At 48.5% G+C, this 18,300-nt stretch overlaps 1 protein-coding gene across 2 annotated transcripts in view; it reads right to left on the bottom strand.

Moving 5' to 3' along the window:
* LOC119379310 (rhotekin-2) overlaps positions 1-18,300 on the bottom strand; it is a 184,249-nt gene that overhangs the window by 91,547 nt on the left and 74,402 nt on the right. The window lies entirely within an intron of this gene.

The following is an 18,300-nucleotide window of genomic DNA, read 5'->3' on the forward strand; positions in this document are numbered from 1 at the left end:
TGTCTTAGCTTATGGCGACATCCGCATAAACATTGGCAGTAACGTCGGTGCTTACTGGGAATGGGTGACGACCTTCCTAGTGGCGAAATGCGGGACATCTGATGGGGGGTGGAGCGGATTGACGCCTGTCTCCTTCCTATCTATTGCGCCACAAGCTCTTCCAACTTAACCACAAGCAAAAAGAAAAAGAAATAAGAAAAGAAAAACAACAACAACAACAGGAACAAGACAGGGCAGTCACAAAAGAATGTGTGCTCCATCAATCATCGCACTCGTTTCGTACCATGTGTATGTGGTGTTGTTAATAACATCCCGCTAACTTATGGCAGAAGATATATTGGACAGACTGGCGCATGTCTCAACGAGGGACTACGCCAGCACAACGACACATTAAAGGACAGACCTACTTCACATTTGCCATCTCATTGTCGCTCATGTGTTTGTAAACCTTTGTTCCATAGCACACATGTCATCTTCAGGCACGTGGATCGAAAGATCACGTGATATTATCGATGCTCTTCACATGAAGAAAAAACATGAGTATTGCATTGTCGCCCCATCCATCTCCATGATTGTGAAATCGGCATCCTCGAAAAATGTGACAAATATATGTAATGTGAGGGTGCGTGCGCAGTCAGACTAGTTCTATCTATTGCTTTTTGTGTAATAAACTACTAATAATTGTAGGGAATCCAAAAAACGGCAGGAAGTGGAAGATGGAAGCTTGCGATGCAAAAATCCGTAAACAGGGGGTGGGTGCTCGAGCCGACGTTTCGACAAGTGGAGATGAAGGGGTTTTACGTCCCGAAACCACGATATGGTTTGAGGGATGCCGTAGTGGAGGGCTCCGGAAGTTTCAACCCCCTGCCCCTACCCCTCCCTCGTCCTCATGTCGGGACCGTAAATATCTCGCAAGACTACAACTCTCTTAAGAGTTTATGCAATTAGTAATGAACGATAATCCAAGCTCGCACAGAAGCAGTGTGTACCGAGTTCGCCACACCGCTCTCGTCAGCCATGTAAAGGATCCACCTCAGAAACGACTACTCGATGACGATTACGAGGATGGGAAATCGACGACGCGAAGCCATAAATCAAAAGCGCCCCTCGTCGCCCTCACCCCTCCAGAAACATCCCTCATAGCAACGAAGAAGTTTATCCGTGTAACGTTTATTGCCATTCCCTTACTGCCAAACGAGGGGGAGAGGGGTGTAGCCGATTACGGTCATTAATCAAGAAAGCGGCGGTAGAGTCGGGACAGAACAGTGACGCCAGTAGTATATCGCGCGGCAGCCGATCGCTTTTCCCCAAGTGAAACCAGAATTTTCCCCAGGACGCCGGGGTAGGAGCGGCGGCAAACCGGTGCTTCGCTTGTGAAGAAGCCGAGCTGACGCACTGATCGTGGCGACCCAGCAGGGAGGAGAGGCACCGCCGCCTGTTCGCGTCACCCGGGAGAAGACGACGAAAATTCGTTTCGTGGAAAGCGCCGCAATACGAAGGCCTCGCTCTCGTGCGCGGCGCTATGTATAGCTGCATCTACAGCATCCGGCAAGGAGCCGAGTCAGACGAGCGCGCTTGCCCACCGCACGCAGCAGCCCCCGACCGCAGCTTCCGCCGCCGCACTTCGCTTCCTGCCGGCCGTCGTCACCCTGTCGCAGGGCCTGCCAAACAGCTCGTGAGATCGGCAACGGATTCGCTGCGTCCTCGCCCTCTGCGCTGCGTTGTGCATCCCGATGACCGAGTGACTCACCATCATCGCCGCTCGCGTAACCCCCCTCCGACGCGATGCCATCTTGCCAGCCCCGTCCTCGCACCCATCCTCGCTCGCGAGGAAGGGGTTCCGTTTTGTTTGTATACAACGCCGCAGTTCGAGTAGCCTGCTTTCCTCTTGCTATCATGGCCGGAAATCCAAGTGTCATCATAACACGATCGGGAGGCGCAATGCCAGACGATAACGGGCTTGTTTGCGTAATCTCAGGCATTCTCAAAGCTTATCACATACCAAATAGCTTACTACACTCTATCTAACGCTTGATGCAATGCCTTAACCGAGCGTCATGCCTGTCGTACAGAAGCAGCTGTTGCGGTACGCTCGTCATTGCATGCGTCTTGTATGCTAGCCAGCCAGTATATTTATATAACCGACACGTAATCTGCGTATACTTTATAGCCCTATTTTCGTCAACGCAGTTGCATTTCGCCAGCATGTTCATACGACGGGGGCACGCTAAGCGCGACTTATACTTCGCGATGATAATGATAACTATAGCATCTCTTTTGGTACGGGACTGTCACCTAGCCTTTCTGTTCGAATCAGGTTTTATTACGTCTATCGAATCAGTTTGCCTACCACTTTGTGATCTTTCTACATTAAAGCCTTCTGTTTTTGTTTTGTACAGTTAACTACGCTTATAACGACGAACTCCGGTTTTGTTAATCTCGGGACGAAAAAATGCGGGAAGTTTCACTAAGTCGCGCAAAGAAGCTTTGCACAGCTAAGCACGGGCCCGTTGTTGCTCTCTGGGCAACCTATTTCTCTATATTTCTCTATAGAGCTGGGCGGCCTTCTTTCTCTTGTTTTCTCTTTCTTTTTCTCTCTTATCTCTGTTTTTTTTTCTGTCTTTTTCTCTCGTTTTATTTCTATTTCTTTCTTTCTCTCTTTCCTATCTTTGTCCTACTCTTTCTATATTTCTCGCTTGCTTCCTCTTCATTTCTAACTTTTTTTCCTCTCTCTCTCTATTTCTTTTTTCCTATTTCTTTGATTCTCCATCTTTCTCTCTACTCTGTCTCCCCTCCTCCTTTCCCTCACCCTCACATTCGTCCTCCTCACCCTCACGTCCCTTTTCTACCACCTTGCTACACGATACTATGCAAGGCTATGGTATGTTCTGTCAGCGTGCCTGGATAGGTGGTTAAGACGATCGCCTTCGGATCGTGGGTACGCGGGTTCAAATCCCGCCGCCTCATGAGAAATCTTTTTTCGCCAAGATTTTCTCTTTCTTTATATCTTTCTCTCTCTCTTTCTTTCTTCGCCCTCACCCTCACATCTCTCCTTCGCTTAGTGCTTCCCCCTTGCTACACGCCGGACAAATCCGCCCACGTGTTCTGGCATCGAAGCAGAAGAAGAGGACGAAGAGAGCGCGTGCCGGTTCATGATGATGATGATGATTTTCGGTCACGACGCATTTACGCCGAGCCAGAACAGCTTCGCTGTTAAAAAAGAAAACACGAGCAAGTGTTCGTTCGTGTTTGTCAATCTTTTCCCTGGTTATTTTTCCACAAATAGTCTAAGCGTTTTATTTCGACCAGTGAATACGTCCACGGAGGTATTTCGCAGCAACTCCTATGCAAACTTTCAGTCTCGCGATTGAACGCGTCAAGTGCGCGGATAAGCAGAGAGAGTGAGGAAACGATCGAGGTTCTGCCAACGACTCTGGCGCGTGCAGGAGCGCGTGACTTGGCCGGGAAACGGGTTAAATTAGCACCGCTTATCTATTTCTATCGCATGCAAAAGAGGCCGCATTCCTTCGGTGCCTCGTAGGTGCACAGACGCCCAGAGGGCGACGCAAATACTGCCGACCTCAGCAGTGTACAGAAGAAACCAGCGCTGCCAGATGCCATCGTTCGTCGAAGAAACGCATGACCTCGCGTCGTTGCAGACGTTCGCCGGCAGCCGTCATCCCGATGCGGCGCCTCGCAGGCTGCTCGAACGCCTTGGCATATAGAGAGCGAGCGGCCATAGTCCTCGAGTCGCATCACGCGACTCTAGCGCGACCCACTACATTGACTGTCACGGAACTTCTCCCTCGCGTACACTCTCATTTCACACTAAACGACGGAAAGATCTAATAATAATATTATCTGGGGTTTAACGTTCCAAAACCACCATATGATTATGAGAGACGCCGTAGTGGAGGGCTCCGGAAATTTCGACCACCTGGGGTTCTTTAACGTGCACCCAAATCAAAGTACATGTGCACGGGCTTCAAACATTTTCGCCTCCATCGAAAATGCAGACGCCGCGGCCGGGATTCGATCCCGCGACCTGCGGGTCTGCAGTCGAGCGCCATAACCACTAGACCACCGTGGCGGGGCACGACGGAAAGACCACAGTGAGGTCAGACTTCGTGCCAAACAACCCACAAATTTGTCTCGTCTCCTCCGCTTGCGTTGGTTTATTGGCCGACGCCAGGGGATCGTCTCAACAAGTCCTTGGTTCTCAAGAGCACGGTTCGGTCCATGGTGCGTAGACAGAGGAAGCTCCCCCCCCCCCCCCCCCCCCCCCCGACACACCCCGCTCTCCCGCGTCTTTCTACTGGTATTTTTATGTAGATATAACAGTGAACAAAACAACCAACCCTTCCGCTTTACCAAAGCCAAAAAAAGAAAATAGTAGGGACCTCAGTCAGAAAAGTGGCGTCAGATGGAGTACTTCCCAGGGAGAGAAAGCGATTGTTCTGGTCACGCGAGCTAGACCGCCGCTCGATCTTTCAACAGACTGCACAAAAGCAAGCGACGGGCGCCCAGGGTCTCTGCAAGAAGTTCGCCAGGCAAGATTCCACACTCATCACCAGCTTTTTTGAACAAGGGTTCACGAAGAAGGCTGCCTCACCACTTCAAGAGCATCAGAGGCCAAGCACGGCATCCGAGCTCCGGAGGTGCACCGGACGAGAGTTTGCTGCGGATATACCTGCACCGATAAGCACAGCGAGTGTGCGCCATTTCTGCTTGTTAAGACCATCCTGTCTGTTAAAACACGAACTTGCGTACTCACTTAGTTTTCCGCTTAACCCTACGTCCGGCCAAAAAGGCCATGCTACAGAGGAAATGTGATGGCAGAGGGAGGAAGTGTAAGGCGAACGGAAGGCACAGAAACAGAGAAAGAAAAAAAAGTTACTGGGGATATGCTGAGCACTTTCTATGCTCCATCTCACCACTGCCGTTCAGCACTGCCAAGGCTACGGTGTGTAAGTAAGCCACACGCTTGCGCAGCAAAAACTTTTCTTGTTGAAAATCATTGTATAACAAAAGTTTAATTCCTTTATTGTTGCAAATTGTTTTTGTCGTTACTTTTCGTGTATCTTTTGTCTGTTGCGACCTTTTCCGCACTGTATAATCCCACTCCTGCAATAGCCCTTTCACAGGGCTGCAGTATGTAAAAACAAATAAAAAATAAATAAATAGTTCCAGTTATAATTACCTTACAATTGGCTGGGATGAGACGTTTGCGTTTGTTTGGCACGTGTTACGTCACATCGATGCGTGATATGTTCATTCTTCTTCGCATTGATGTCGTGTGCCTTTAATTGCTGTATCAGTAACCGCCGGTAACTGTGGTTACAAATCAACATGGCAGCGCCCATGCAGACGCGACCGCCCGCTTCGATCTGAACTTGCGCTTGCTATTCGCCCACTGCGCTGGCAGCAACAAATACATGGTGAAATGAGTCATCGCTTTGTGCCATCTCATGCTGAGGACAAAGCATCAGGTACATTTTGTCGTTATTTGCGAGATCAGCTGTTTGTTTAGCCATGCCTGCTAAGCCTAACGCGCCGGGAATTTGATAATCGTTCTTGGAATTAGCGCAATATAGTCACGAATACATTGCTGTCGAAGCATCAGCACATTAATCTAAAGCAAATACAAGCCTCAGTTTGTAACTTACGGGTCACACAGTGCACGTTGACGACTTGATAAGTTCGAAGCGGAGGGCACCAGCTGCGATGGGTGCAGCCATTTTTTTTTTTTTTCGGCGATGCCGTCTGTTAGCTCCATAGAGTTTCCTAAAATTAACTAGAGGGGACTCTGGCGCTGCGATCGTTGAGCTACCATGGGAATGATGGGTAGTACACAAATTTGCCTAGTCTTCGTGCTTGCGGCTTCGAACGTACTTGTGGCTTTGTTTATTGCTGTGTTTTGGCGTTCGTTTCGGATAAAAGAATAGACCGTTGTGAACTTCGTGACCAGATTTGAACTGGTGAGTCTAAAAAAGTTAAAGTGGTGAAGTGGGACTGCTGACTTTTGCTGAGCTTTGTTTTGCGACAAAGCGGACGCAGGCGACGCGCAGCCAAACGGAGCCGAAAGAACGAAGTTTAGACAAATTTGTGTACTACCCATCATTCCCATGATGGCTGAAGCGTCATGCGTTGCCGCTCCCATAGACACTAGCGCCAGAGTTCCCTCTAGTAAGTATTGTATGAAACTATATGGTTAGTTCTATATACGCGTGCGAGCAGACGCCAGGGAGACGCTGAGCAGACGACGTGACGCGGATTAGTACATGTGGAGGGGCTAATCACCCTTCCTATTGGCTAAGGGGCCCTTTAGCCTGCACAGTGCTGAAGGGAACTTCTGAGATGGAGTATAATGGCATCTGCATAAAATCGCAGCGGGGCACCAAGGCGCTACGATGACTGGACGAAACGGTGCACCGGGGCGCCCCGGTGCGCCCCGGAGCGATTTCATGAAGATGCCATAAGAATGTGAAGGCCCAGTTGGACCCAGGGCAATGTAGAAGGAAACTCGGGAGCCAACGCGGTGACGCATAGGCCCCGCTGTGCAATGCAGTTTTCGAAAATGGGACAGAAGCGAACGCGACTCGTGCCTCTCCCCCCGTCCAGCCAGTGCGTGCTGGCAGGGCTATCGCGTCAGGACCGGTGTGGGGCACGAGTCTCACGAAGGGGTGTGCGAATAGTGAATTTTAGAACCGAGTCGAATACCGATGATACCGAATCAAATACTATTCGAATAGTTTTCAAATAGTAAGGCAACCATTTTCAAAGCAGCCCTGGAATGGCAGTCTAGCCATTTTCGAAACAGCCCAAGAATTGCACAATATTTTATTTTAAACAAATATTCACTAGCCTTAACCAAGGATCATTGCTATTAATATATAAATATTAAAGAATTCATGACTCTGCCGCTTCGGCGACACTGGAGTTTTAAGCAAAAACGCCTTCATCCTGTGATCAATATATATCGTCGATAGTCCCGTAAAACCTTGGGCTGCACGCATTTTGATAATGCGATGATTAAAACGAGGAACGTTACCTTTCTCTGTTCCAACGTTTCGTTCCTTGCAGGTCTTTTCGTCGGTGCTTGTTATTCGAAAAATATTCGAAAAAATATTCGGTATTTCTAATATCCACTATTCGATTCGAGTGCCGAATCGAATAGAACGCTATTCGATTCGTTATTCGAAATTTTCGAATGTTAGCACAGTCTCACCCTTCTTCGGGGCTCTGCTGCGCAAGCGAGCGGCGCAACGACGAAGTGGACCGAGTGGACGCGCGGTCCGCCTATATATAGTTTGCCTCCTTCTCTTAACCGTATTATTTGAACCTAGACCTTTAAGGTTTTCGCCTTAAAAAAGAACGGCATCTCTCGTAAGGGAACATCTATGCAAGCGAATAGATGAGCGCTCAGCTACTTTGCGAAAACCGCTTAGCCTAAACCTTCGCCGAAAGACAGTAGCAGAATTGATCGTGAACCATTCCACTCTGTGAAGGTGGGTCCCCAGCAAAGCTATGTATACGACACAGAGGTGACACAGAATTTTGATGAAAGGTAAGACACGTTTTATTGTCTTGAGCGGGCGGCTTGTCATGTCACACACACACACACACACACACACACACACACACACACACACACACACACACACACACACACGCACGCACGCACACACACACACACACACACGCACGCACGCACGCACGCACGCACACGCGCGCACACACACACACACACGCACGCACAGTATAGGAGCGTTGTTTTACATTCTGAAGGCCGTTTCACACGACGCTAAAACACAGCGATTTTCAGGGTGCGCACGGAGTGAAATTCCCTACCGGCGGCAAAACGGCCACTCGCTCTTGCTGCAACGGTTAGTGCCGCGCTAGTCGCAGAGAAAAATAATCGCAGACTTCGCGAAACGAAACCGCCTATGGCAGCTAATATAGAAGCGGCATAATAGATGATAGTATGCAGCTTGTTTTTGTTTTGTTTAGGCTCGCTAGATGATCACACGGTTAAAGTTCATTGTTTTCAGTTTCCCAGCACCATTTCGGAGCAGGTTCAGAGCACTTACTAACAAAAGTTACTCTTTGGAGCAGCATGGAGCAGCATTTCTCTTTTGGAGCAGTTTGGAGCGATTGGAGCAGCACTTGCATCACTGTCGTTGCAGCGATGTCGGTGAAATGCCCAGGACAGTGTGTTCGCCGTGTGACAAGTGGACATCGAAACAGGCTACCGATGGCTTTACGTGCAATGCGAAGAGCGCGGGAAGGACACGCTGACAGGTAGGCGAGTGGTGAGCCGCTGTCATCGCACTGCTGCTGCCGTCGCCACAACGCGGCCGCGCAAACGGTCGGCGAAGCGAGCACTTCCGCGTGTCCGCAGTGCGCGCGAGCAGTCGGCGAGAGGGGAAAAAATAAAATAACAGAAAGCGCGAAAGATCGCAATCTCCGCGACGACTAATCGAATTAAGCGCGAAGCGCCCGTGGAGCCATTTTCATTAAACGTATACACGGTCAGCTGCCTAGATTTTTTTTTTTGTTATATTACGAGACCAGCTTCGCGTCTTTATTTCTTAATATCGTTTCACGCAACCGAAAAGAGAGCCTCCGGCACCAACCTTTCTCTCACCACCACGTTGCGAAGCCGGCTTTCCAGCCTCCTTCCCAAACAGGACTTAAAACACACGCGTCGTCGGACTCAAGCGCTATAGAACGCATCCCATGGCGCAATGCTCAGTCAATTCCCAAAACGCCTCTTCACAGCTATTCCTCCATTTTGCGACTGGTAGGAACAGCAACTACAAGTTCCGAACTGAGTTCGTGCCGCACCGTGACGCCGACGTGACGACACGGACACGAGCTGACAGCTTCCAATAGTGTGCGTGTGTTCGGTACAAGCCAATGTCTCGGAGGTACACACTAAAAGCGCCTTCGTTAATGCACCGCAATGTGAAACCTTTGCACATTCTTATGGCGTTCCTTACAACTCGCGCATGCGCGCGGATGTGTTCGTGTGTGCGTTAGAACCACGGACTTGCTTTTGTGCTATGTTAGTGTTTCGCCATAAATTTGCACCGGACGTTTGACAGAGTTCTAAAGTTTCATGTTTGCACGGCCGGCCTTACTTGTAGACAAACCCGCCCTTTCCTTTTGTATACATTAATGAAAATAAAGCAATACATTATCAGCGAAGGCAGACAGCCAATAGGAAATAAGACGAACGAAACGTTTTTGTCAATTCTCCTCCAGAATTTTCGCACTCGTTGTTGTTTAGAGGCAGTCCGCGTGATCACCCCAAGAAATACGATTTCTTCCTGTTACACCCGCGTGTATATCCACCCGATCTAGGTCACTGACATTCCTTAGGAATCTCGGGAACTCATTACGCTGAGCGCGGCAGTGGCACGACCAGCGTGATTGACGCGCGGTTCAACCGACAGCTATCCCCGCGCCCCACGACACCGCCTCGCGCACAGCAAACATTCAGCCAGCCCACGACACCGCATTACGCAACAGCCGGCGCGCCCTAGAAAGAACTCGCGGTGCCGTGGCGATTGGCAGCCTGGTAAATAAGCTAGCGTTGTTTCAGGAAGGTAACTTCGAAAAGAGAAAAAGAAGAGAAACGCGCTTTCGAACAATGGCTAGTCGGAGGACTAACAGCTTCATAATTATTTCCACGTGCGCTATACTATAGTTCGCTGCCGTGTCTATATCAACAAAACGATGAACCTAACATGAGGCAGCAACATTTCCCTTCGTTCCGAATCATCAGCGTAGCTCGCACACTGTGCGTATTTATGATACAAACCTTCGTGCACGTATGACTACGGACGAGCCTCGGTTGTCCTGTCTCCATAAATTGGCAGGGGGTAGATTTATTTCCTTTCTTTTTAATTGATCCCACTATAATAACTGTCTCCGTAAATTCAAAGTTAGGTTCAGAGTTTTTACGTGCCAAAACCACGACCTTATACTGCGAGGCTTGCCGTAATGGGGTGACTCCGAATTATTTTGACCATCTTGGTTTCTTTACCGTGCGTCACTGACGAAGGCTTCTGCGCTGCTTTTGCAAAATACTGGCGCGTCACGCGTACTTCGCGGAACGCATTCAGTCTCCAGCTGTGCCACGCATATGCAACTAACTATAGATGTGCTATGCGGTTGCACCAAAACGTGGAGGATCGAGAGAGGTTGGCTAATACTGTTCACCTGTCTCGACACCGTTTTTAGTGTTATTGGGTTTGGCAAAGGACTTCCGGATGACGTTCAGCGGACACATTTTCGGACAGATGCGCACCCGATTGCCCCTGCTCTGACTTAGTTACGTATGGGTAAAAAAAAAGTGTGTCTGCGACTACTGGTGCACACTGCGCATCATGTTGGATGTGTCAAACGCCGAGGGGAACCAAGGAGAAACGGCAGCCGCCTGAACACCCTCGGACAGAAAACGATCAGGCAGTAGCTGCGGGGACCATCCCTCAGCTGCTCGAGAGAATGGCCAAGGAAGCAAACAAGCCGTGGAACCGACCGCCTAGGCAGCAGCATGGTTTGAGCAGCATCTGTGTTCTTCCGCCCTGGGTGGTCCACACGAAACGACAGCCGCCGCCCAGCGGAAAAGACACGTGTGGGGGCGTCCTTGAGTGGGCCTCCACTAGCGAGATAAGACGTCCAACCTGGCGACGTTTTACAGGGACAATAGAGGTGAACGCTAACACGGCTCGGTAAACTTGCGGAACACGTGGAAAGGCAGTCGCTCCGTGAGCGGAGTCGCGAAAAGCCAATAAATGACACAAAAAAAGGGAAAGATGGGCTTGAAATTCTTATAATTAATAATAATTATTGGGGTTTTATGTCCCAAAACCACGATAATGGGACTCGAAATTCTCGCACTGGCTTCTCGGTGTTTAAATTTGAAATGAATGACCGAGATTATGTAACGATTCTCTTCCAATTCGATTCGTCTTCGCGCTTCGCGAGTGGTCCGAAAGGCATTGCGCTTACGTTATCACCGAGTGTGGTGGCGGTCGTGAACAATAGATGATAAGAAAGCGCTAAAATCGAGCGATATGACTGTTCTCTTCTTGGCAACCCCGTGAAGGCCCCTTAATTGAAGTGAACTCAGTGAAAAACCATTTTCATCTCGCTATAGATATTCGCATAGCAATGGCATTCCACTATTTGTTGGCTTGCTGCACATCAGCACCGTTCAGATCCACCGATACTCTATCAACTAGTCACTATCAACTATAGTGTCACCATCAACTAGTCACAGATTTTTACAAGGAGTTCGTAATTCAGGGCCAGTTTTACTGGGTATAAAAAAAGCACATTTTAGTGAGCGACGTTGAGTGACCACCGGAAGACGTCCGGAAGAAAGGCACGCCATGCTGATTAATTATACCAGCGTGGCGGCGTGAATGCTGCCGATATAAAGTAATGTACACTTCTACAGGTATTACTATGCACGTGTATAGTTTGGCGCCGCTGTGCGGGTTGGGTTAGGTTGGATGTCCTAGCAACTCATCCAAATCCTGTTTTACGAACTCGCAATGGTACACACCTTATCCTGCAATAATCAATATTTTCTAAACCCATCTTCCATTAAAGGGAAGCTGAAGAGGTTTTAGAATTCGATAAAACTTCAAGGACCGACATTATTGCCCACGACGTCGTAATTTTTTCCGTGGTTGTTGCCGCAGGAGCTTTAGAATGCGTGAAAGAAAAGTTTGTCTTGCTCCGCCCACGCGAGCGCGCCGAAAGTGTGGGCGTACAAACCTACGCCATCTTCGGTTCCTTTGGCGGAGCCGTGCTGCACTCCGACGGAAGGTTCCCGCAACGTGAACAAGCGTCTCTCCTATATTCAACCATGGCCTCCGTGACTAACTCCTGACGTGCCGTTGCCGGAACTAATCGAGGAGGCCACACTTCAGCAGTGCTGCCGTTGCAGATAACGCAGCATACCGAGGATGATGTCACCGCGTTCGCTCAGCACCTCGAGAAGCCCTGCGGCCACAGCCTCTGTACACACTCTAAGAAAAGATCGAGTAAAAAGGGCGTCTTTTTGTCCCACAACAATAATCGTCATCTGGCTTGCTTGCGTTTCCTTTCTTGAAAACTCGGCGCTGGCTACTTTCCTACCAAGAATGCTATGTCACGCTGATAGCGCGCATGTCGTTCGTGAGCAGAAAGTGCCGGGCGCGCGGCGATAGTGCAAGGAAAGGAAGGCAAAATAAATGACGATTATTGTTGTGGGACAAAAAGACGCCTTTTTTACTCGATCTTTTCTTAGAGTGCACTCTAAGAAAAAATCGAGTATTTGAGGAGTATTTCTGCTACACAACAATAATCGTCATCCACCTCGCGTACTTTCCTCTCCTTATCACCGCGGTCCCGGCACTTGCCGGTCACGAACGGCGCGCGCGTTATCAGCGTGACATAGCATTCTTGATAGGAAAGTGACGAGCGCCGGGTTTTCAAGAAAGGAAACGCGAGCAAGCCAGATGACGATTATTGTTGTGTAGCAGAAATACTCCCCAAATACTCGCTTTTTTCTTAATAATAATAATAATATCTGGGGTTTAACGTCCCAATCGCTTTTTTCTTAGAGTGTACTTTGCCAAAAAGTCTACCTTGCGTTCACTTTTGAGAACTCTCACATCGCTTTTCGAATTCAGCAGGGATCAAGTGTGCTTACTTGCTCCAAAGTCTTCTTTTATTTTTAAGTGCTTCAGCTTCCCTTTAAGAGTATAGTGAACTTTCCTTTGTATCAGCGCATTCCGTGAAGAGAGTGAAATACGCGTTCCACACCCGGAAAGGTGTGTACAGAGCATCGACTTCACATTTCGATTCCCGTAACACATTCTTCTGCTTATAATGCCGAAGACTCGCTCGACATTTCGATAGCCATGTATCGTTTCACAGACGTACACACGCACGCTTCTAAGGTGCATGATAACATAACTGCGAAGATATATCCTTATTAGATTAGCGCTTGCAACAATGTACTGCACGCATCACTGTGTTTATGCGCGGACGTAAGGTGTTGCGTAGTGAAACCAATTTATAAGCCATTTGGCGCCGCTATTCCAGTAACTGACGCCACTAACGCCGAACGAGCTAGTTTTTAGATTACACCACACAGCTCTTACGCTCCGAAAAACGTCACGAGGATCTTCAGTCTTGGAAGGAAGCGGGGTTGGAAAAAAAGAAAATGAAAACACGCCTCCTTCAGTTTCAGACCAGAACGCGCCTTTTCGTTTCCCCCCCGGTGATGTCTTGAAGGTGAAACACTCTCGGATGTCCTCGACAAGCGGACGGCATTAAAGGGACACTAAAGAGAAACAATGAATTGGTTAAGATTGATAAAGTGTGCTCGGACAACTCTTGTGTAGTTTATTTCACCACCATAGGTTTATTATTAGAGGAGAAAACCAAGTTCAAAGCTTCACTTTTAAATTTCGCGCCGAACTTTGTAATTCGTGACGTAAAAGGTTTGAAAGAGCATTTAACGTATTTTGGCGCCACTGGCTCGACGAAATTTCCACAAACTCGTTATGTCAAGTCTCTGGCCCCCTTGAGGGCAATGTACTTCGATTTAACCGATTAGGAACTACGTAGGCCCAAGCAGGCGCCATCAAAAATATGTGACGTCACGGCAAATGGTGCGGGAATTCCAAGTAGGCGTCGCCACCTGTATTTTCTTTTTGCACGTTTTCTCGCAGCAAGCGTGGTGTTTTTGGTATTGTGGAAGACTACTTTACTAATGCGAGAAAAATCGTTTTGCTCTTTAGTGTCCCTTTAAAGGCTCGCTCGAACGCGCGCACGCCATTGCAGGCCGGTGTGAAAGTGAACTGCCGTAGAACGAGGAAGCTATATAACGAATAACAAATTATGAAATAATTACGGTATAGAGTTTGAAAATGGATATCACCGAGAAAGAGAACAAATAAAAGATTATGATGCGCCCTGACCAACCAAGGAAGGAACAAACCAAGCAAAGTGTAATGGAGATTTATTATGAACGCATATAAATCAAGCAAAAGCGGAAGCGCAGGTCAAGGGCACGAAAGTACCTTGTCCATATACAGCAAACGCGTGATTTGTTGTGTGCAACCAGTCTGCCGTTGTTTCCGTCTAAGTTACACGTACCATCCAACCGGAATAACTGCACTCCCTGAAAAAAAAAAAAACATTCTTTAGCGAAGAAGGAATGACGGAGAAAGAATATTCGTCGACATCCGTCGTAATGCGCATTTTAGTACGAATTTCCTTCTCTTCAAGAACGACCATAGAGGATTCGATCGAGGGACAACCTGGTGAAGCCAACAGAGACCGAAGCCAAGGAATGCATATGGGGCGCTTTTTGTAGTATTGACTGTATGGTGCTGTAATTATGACATAAATGGAAATGAATTACAGTGGCCGAAAAAACAACTTGCCATCGGAGGGGATTGGGGACCGAACACAAAACCTTCGCGTTCGATGCTCCACCAATCGAACTACGACGGCGGTAGTTCCCCCGTCCCACTTATTGGGTATATCTGTGCGCGTAATCCTGGGAGTGTTGGTCCCTCGCAGGGTTGCCAATGGTGGCTACTTTTCGCCAAATTGGCGAATTTGAGAGGCCCGTGGCGACCTAAAATTATGAATGGCGACATGGCGAATTTTTGGCGATTTTCGGCTTATGTCTTCACTGAGTTATGCAACCTAAGCTCAGTGTCTTCCCAACGATTGAGCGGCAACATTCTCTGTATTTTTCTTGGGTTTAGACCCACGAGTAGTATATTACGCGTCATTCGGTATGTCCGTCCTGTAGCTCGTGTGTATCTCCTCAATTCATCTAGATGCAGGAGGTACTGGAAAGTCCCCCAGCGAGATTCTAGCAAAATGTAAGTCAGCGGACTGCCTTGCAAACCGCGAGGGGGCAGTGGTTGACTATAAGTTTATGGCTTTAGGTGCTTTAAGCTTCTCTAAAGTTTCGCTTCTGAAGGGGCTAGACGACGGGTTGGCCACCTGTTCCGACCATGTCTTCCGCCACCACGCACATCTTGCGGCTAGTCGGCGAAGTAGCACTATGCACTCCCATGGTGAAGCGGGCGAAACGACTGGCATTGAGAAACGTCAACATAATTTCAGGGTCTTGGATGGTACTGTATTCTATGGGGTTATACGTGAGTGGAAACTTTTATTACTAGGTATGCCGCACATATCTAGAATGGCGACTTCTTTGGCGACATTTGTAAAAAAAATGGCGACTTTTGGCGACTTTTTGCTCTTCGTTTGGCGACATTTACTCGAAAGTCAGTGGCAACCCTGGTCCCTCGTAGCCATGGCGGCGAGTGTGGAACACTTTTTTTTTACCAGCTGGCGTCTTTCTACGAGCTGGCAGTTGAGCAATAAACTCTCGCATGCTTCCCACAGGAATCACTTAAGCCTGCCGGTACGAGACCCTCGCTGTGAAAGAACGACAGAAGAGGAATTGATCGAGGAGCTCGTTTCTTTGTTAAACACAACCTGATGAAGCCAACAGACAACCAAGCCAAGGAAAGCATAGGGAACATTATCAAGGGATCTGTCAAGCATTCACGGACCCCTTCAGCACGGGATATATAAAGAAAAAAGGGTGCTGTGAGGGGAAGTGCGAGATATCATCATCATCACTGGCATTACATAAGGAACTTATTTTGTTTCAGAATTAAGAGAATGACTTCGCCAACTGGGGCTGGCTAGTTTGAAACCTTGAAGCTGCTGTTATTGCATAGCTGAAGCGACAGAAATGACGCATTCAAGGTTCAGGCGAGTTTTCGCGCTGCTTCACTTGAATGATACGGATGCCAGCATAACCGCTACTACACAGTCCACGTACTATTGGAGTAACTTAGCCACCACATCTCCACGTACACTGCGCACACTATGACATCCCTCACAATGGAATTGCACCATATATCGCAGGCTGTCTGTTGCGGACTGCTTGCCATGCGCAGATGGCCGCTACTCGTGCTTCTCAATACGCTTCCGCTGCTTCGGGGGCGGCGCCAGTGGGGGGTTTGGGGGGGCTCCAGCCCCCCCAAAATTTCCGCCTGCCCCCCCCCCCCCCCTTTGCCCCCCCAAGAGCAAGCATAGTCAAAATACAGTGCATATGTTCCCAGCCTCTCTGCCCCCCTGAAGGAACCCACTTGTCGTGGGTGCCCCCCCAGTAAAAAAATCCTGGCGCCGCCCCTGCTGCTTCCGTTCATCAAGGATAGCGCTGTACCTCATACAAGCAGCCAGTGTACACGTGGTTTTCAAGATGAAAAGCGAAGGCGTGCAAGCTAATCGCTCACTCCAATGGCTGTCGCCGCTTCACACATCAATCATGGGCCACTTCGTTGTGAAAGAAATCGTCTCAAACGCGCAACCTCAACTGTGTACGGAGCTGACTCGCAAAACAATGTTTGCATATTTCTCAAATATATAGGTGCAAGAAAGACAGCAAGAAAGAGGGAGGGCGCGTTAGAATCTTGCAGTGTTTCATTTTCCAACATACATTATATTGCACTAGTATATTTCTGACAAGGTGACTGTAATTTCAAATACCGCTTGTACCTGCGTAAATGCAAACTGCATGCAGCATTACTGGGACGAATGCGTTTATACAGCGCAAACACTCGGCCACTTTTTCGCCGCGCTAAAAACTGTCTCAATGGCGGGTGAAGCCTGTCGACAGCCCCGAGCTACGGATCGTTACTTGCTCTGCGAGAAAAAAGATTGGCTCTCCTTGATTACGGGGAGCCTCCCCAGTCCCGAGCCCCGTTCTTTTTGCGCAACGCACGCCGTCTAGGCGCAGACGGAAACAGCTTCTCCGAGCTCTCATTACGAAAACAGAAAGAGGGAAAAGGAAAGCGGCACGTTGCGGCCGACGCGTGTGGCCGAGGATAACGCAGCCCCGCGTATCCCACGCGCAGTGCGATCGTGACCTCGGCTGCGGTGAAGCTCGCGAGGAAGACACGTACCGGACTAGATATATATTCGGCGGCGTGAAACAAAAAATAAATACTAAGACTGTAACTACGAAGACTGAATGAAGTGGCCGAGGAAAGAGACAGGAGAGAGGCGATAAAAGCCTATCTCCGCGACTCGTCTGCTTTCGCTGTAGCAGGGAAAAGCTCCTTCCGCACGGAGAACAGCCGTCTGTTCCGAATGAGATCATCGCTGTAATTTCGATGTCGGCTACGAGAACCGCGTCGACTACTAAGGGACTATGCGGGGGCAGAAATTGAACTATATGTATACGTGCGTATTGAACATGATAACCTTATTAAGTTCACCAAGCGTATAAAGCACATTTTTTTTAATCTCACGGCGAACTCTAATACCGGTGTCACACGATAGCGAGAAGATTAACTGAGGGGATACTTCTTTTAGCAAGTATTTTCGTTCTTTTTCGTTTACCTTATCTGTTCTACAATTTAATTGGAACGCAGTTACATTCTTCTATGTTCACTGTCTCTTGGCTTCATGATTTGTCAGTGCGCAACTTGCAATGACCACTCACAAACCAGGTCGGGTCTCATGAGAGCCATAACTTACATATATGAAAGAACTGTCACTGACGGTTGTTTTCTGGGTTCGTTGGTGATTTTGCTAATCGGAAATAAATAAATGCAATATGTACAGAATAGCGACCGCCCCCAAATATGACACATAGCGGTATACGCGCGTCACCGCTTTAAATCGAGCAAGCAAATAAAGAAAACACAAGGAGCTTGCCGTTGATTCGTAGAGCTAACGTATACATAATACCGTAAATGTCCCTGGTTCGTTTTCCCGTTTCGGCACCAAAATAATGAATATATGGCAAACGGAAAAGCTGACCTTAAAGGGGTGGTGCCATTAAATTTTGAGGCTATAACAAGCCTGTTGTGGGTTTCCTCTGTATGCAAGGACATTCCACACGAAGGGTCGGACACAGCAAACGTTTAGAATATATTTTAATTCACTTCCAAAGTGTACCTGAATGCCCATTCTCCCGACCGAAACCCATCGCTAGCGCGCCAACACTGACGTAGATTTGTAGGATTAGTGACTTCACACCAAGTCTGCTGTAGTAACGTGAGTGACATCCGGATCTTCGCCACTTCCGCAACGTACGTACCGGCTGTAGTGAACTAGAACATATTCTAATTCACTACAGTACCGGCAAAGCATCGGTTGCTACATCACTCGCCGAGTTTCGATCGCTTCCTGGCTTAGTGCGTCACAGCCTTGTGTGGTCACGTGACCAAGCCCCCTACACTTCTACGT

Source organism: Rhipicephalus sanguineus, chromosome 1 (genome assembly GCF_013339695.2).
Source record: "Rhipicephalus sanguineus isolate Rsan-2018 chromosome 1, BIME_Rsan_1.4, whole genome shotgun sequence".
Taxonomy (NCBI): Eukaryota; Metazoa; Arthropoda; class Arachnida; order Ixodida; family Ixodidae; genus Rhipicephalus; species Rhipicephalus sanguineus.